This window comes from Dipodomys merriami, unplaced genomic scaffold, assembly GCF_024711535.1.
Source record: "Dipodomys merriami isolate MVZ:Mamm:240054 unplaced genomic scaffold, mDipMer1.0.p SCAF_15, whole genome shotgun sequence".
Classification (NCBI taxonomy): Eukaryota; Metazoa; Chordata; class Mammalia; order Rodentia; family Heteromyidae; genus Dipodomys; species Dipodomys merriami.
The window spans coordinates 32,644,507-32,647,539 of record NW_027202826.1 but is presented as its reverse complement, the minus strand read 5'-3'; positions in this window follow the sequence as shown (position 1 = coordinate 32,647,539).

Sequence of the window (3,033 nt, the reverse complement as noted above, 5' to 3'; positions counted from 1 at the left end):
TATGTGTGTGTAGAAGGTTGATTTAACAGTGATACTGTTTTTGATGTGTTTGTTTCTTCATCTTCTTCTTCTTCTTCTTCTTTTTTTTTTTTTTTTTTTTTTTGGTCTGGTATTGGAGTTTGAACTCAGGGGCTTGGCACCATCCTTTACCTTTTGAGTCACATCTCTGCTTCCATTTTCTGTTTGTTAACTGGAAAATAAGACTCTCAAGATTTGTCTGATTCCACTGGCTTCAAACCAAGATCCTCAGATCTCAGCTGGGATTACAGATGTGAGCACAGGCACATGGCAATGATTCTGTTTTTCAAGCCAGTTGGCAGAAGAGTCAGCTGAGAGGTGAATTTGCGGTGGTGTTTTGGGCCATAGAAATGCAGTTCACACACTTGCATTTTCCCTGTGAGAAGTGATGGATGAGGGCCAGAGCTTCTAGTCTGCAGCCCCTTACCTGGGGACTAGCAAAAGTAGCACAGTGCTTGCTGTAGGGGAGGAAAGCCAGATGTAATGTTTAACCTGGACAATCGGAGCTCCATCTTTTTTCATACTTGTTAGAAACTTGTTCTTTTTCCTAGTTACCATCTACCACATTCTTTGAATAAAAATACCTCCCTCCCTCCCTCCCTTCCTTCCTTCCTTCCTTCCTTCCTTCCTTCCTTCCTTGGTGCCTGTCTGGGGGTTTGAACTCAAGGCCTGGATTATGTCCTTAAGCTTTTGTGTGCAAGGATAGCATTCTAGTACTTCAGCCACAGCTCCACTTCCTGCTTTTTTTGGGGTAGCTAAATGGAGATAAGAATGTCACAGACTTTCTTGCCCTGCCTGGCTTCAAACCACAATCCTCCGATCTCATCTTCCTGAGTAGCTAGGATTATAAGTGTGAGTCACCAGTGTGTCCTATTTTAATAAACAGCTCACTGCCTTTAGATATATTGGATTATTTATTGCCATCATTCAAAAGAATTATTCATTTACCTTTCATTTAAATTTCTGGCTTGTAACCCTGTGCCTGCCTAGCTCTTATGAATTTACTGTTAAATTAGTAAGCTTTTTCGGAACTAGATAAGCTGATTGTACATTTTATGAGCAAGAATAAATGTTAGTAAAACGAAATGACAGCAGTGGGGAAGTTCTCTTCACACCCATTAAGTTGACAATAAAATGAGTAGTTAAAAGAATGCAGAAGTCAGTGGGGAAGTATGATTACACATATTAAAGCAACAATAAAACAAGTAGTTGAAACAATGCAAAAGCACAGGGATAGCTACAGATGGAAACAAATAAATTTGCCCGTTTAAGATAGGATAAGCATGTCTTCATTTGCCATGCAAAAATGGAGTTTCTTTTCTTTTCTTTTTTTTAAATAAATGGCTCGAAAGCCTTGTAAATGTACAACCATTAGGAAAAAGATAAGATTGGATTTCCCCTCCCTTCCTTTCCTGGTTCTTTTTTCTCCTGTCTACCCTCTGCTTCCTTTTTCTTCTTCTCCCAGAACTTTTCTACTGGAGCTTGTCTTGAATACCAGTTCTTCACCGCAAATAGTGAGCATTATAGGTTTGAGCCACTCTAGTGCCTGGAAAAATGGTTATTTTTTTTAATACTTAAAACTTTGCTCTATTAAGGAAAGGAGAGAAGAAGGAAGGAGGGTAGAAAATGTGTGGCAAAGACCAAACACCACCACCAACGATCAGAACATTTCAAAGACACAAGAAGTCCGGTGGCACCCTCCCCCACCCAGTAATCCTAGCTACTCAGGAGGCTGAGATCTGAGGATCTTGGTTTGAAGCCAGCCCAGGCAGTAAAGTCTGTGAGACTCTTCAATTAAGTACCCAATAAGTCGGAAGCGGATCTGTGTATCAAGTGGCAGAGTGCTAGCCTTAAGCAACAAAGCTCAGGACAGAACCCAGGTCCTCAGTTCAAACCCCAGGATTGGTACAAAAAGAAAAAAGAAAAACCAGACTAAATATTTGCAGGTCATACAACAGAGCTTATTTCCTATCTCCTTGGTATATACATACCATCTAGAAAGTTAAAAATACGAAAGCAGTAGATGGTGAAGGAAACAAAGAAGTTCTCAGAACAAGAAACTAAATTGTCCCACAATCTATGAAAAGCTGTGTGAGCTTGTTTCTAAGAACGAGGTGTGTGTCCAAGTTCCACAATCCCTTTCTTAAAAGTCCCAGATTTGGGCCATCCACAGTTGTTGGCGCTGTGATGAGCTAGAAGATCACAGATGGCCTAGAAAAATGGGAAGCTGTCCAGCCCTGGGATGGGGGAAATAGTTTGGCAGTATTTACCAAAGCCACAAATGGTCTTGTCATCTGACTTAGTGTAGCCCTCTGGGCATTTATTCTACCCCTCACCAACACATTTATTACATAAATGCATTTTTAGCAAAAGATTGCCAATAATCTAAGTGCCCATGAATATAGGGCTGTTTAAACTACAATACATGTAAATAATGGAATATTATACAGACCAGTAAAGCTTTTCATGCATGCTACAAAAGAGTTCTTCTAAACATACATTTACTGAAGAAATCAAGGTATATAACGTTTTTTGTGTGGCCAGTTGGAGGCAAGAGGGAAAGAACATACACTTATGTTAGCTGTTTTGGTGGTGTGCTAGCTATTTTTAAAACACTCACTGTTTAGGAGATTATTGTGAGTGGTTGCCTGTACGTAGAGACGATTGGCCCCCATTTGCCCAACATGGAATCTGTTCATCAGTAAGTGTCCTCAGTAACTATGAGTCATACCTGACATTATATGTGTTCTGTTTTAGTGATGAATTAAATCAACCACCAACCTTGAGGGTGAGCCTAGGGGAAACGGGAGCAGTAAATGGTGGTATGTCTTAAGGTACACAATCACTGAACTGGTGTTTGAAGTGTGATTTGCCATAGCAGGTTCACTGAGAAGAAAATCGCCGCCAGAAAAGCGTTGCAATTCATAATTTTCCTAATGTGTACAGAAAAGCGTTGCAATTCATAATTTTCCTAATGTGTACAGGCTTGTGTGTGTAAATGCATGCGTATCTGTG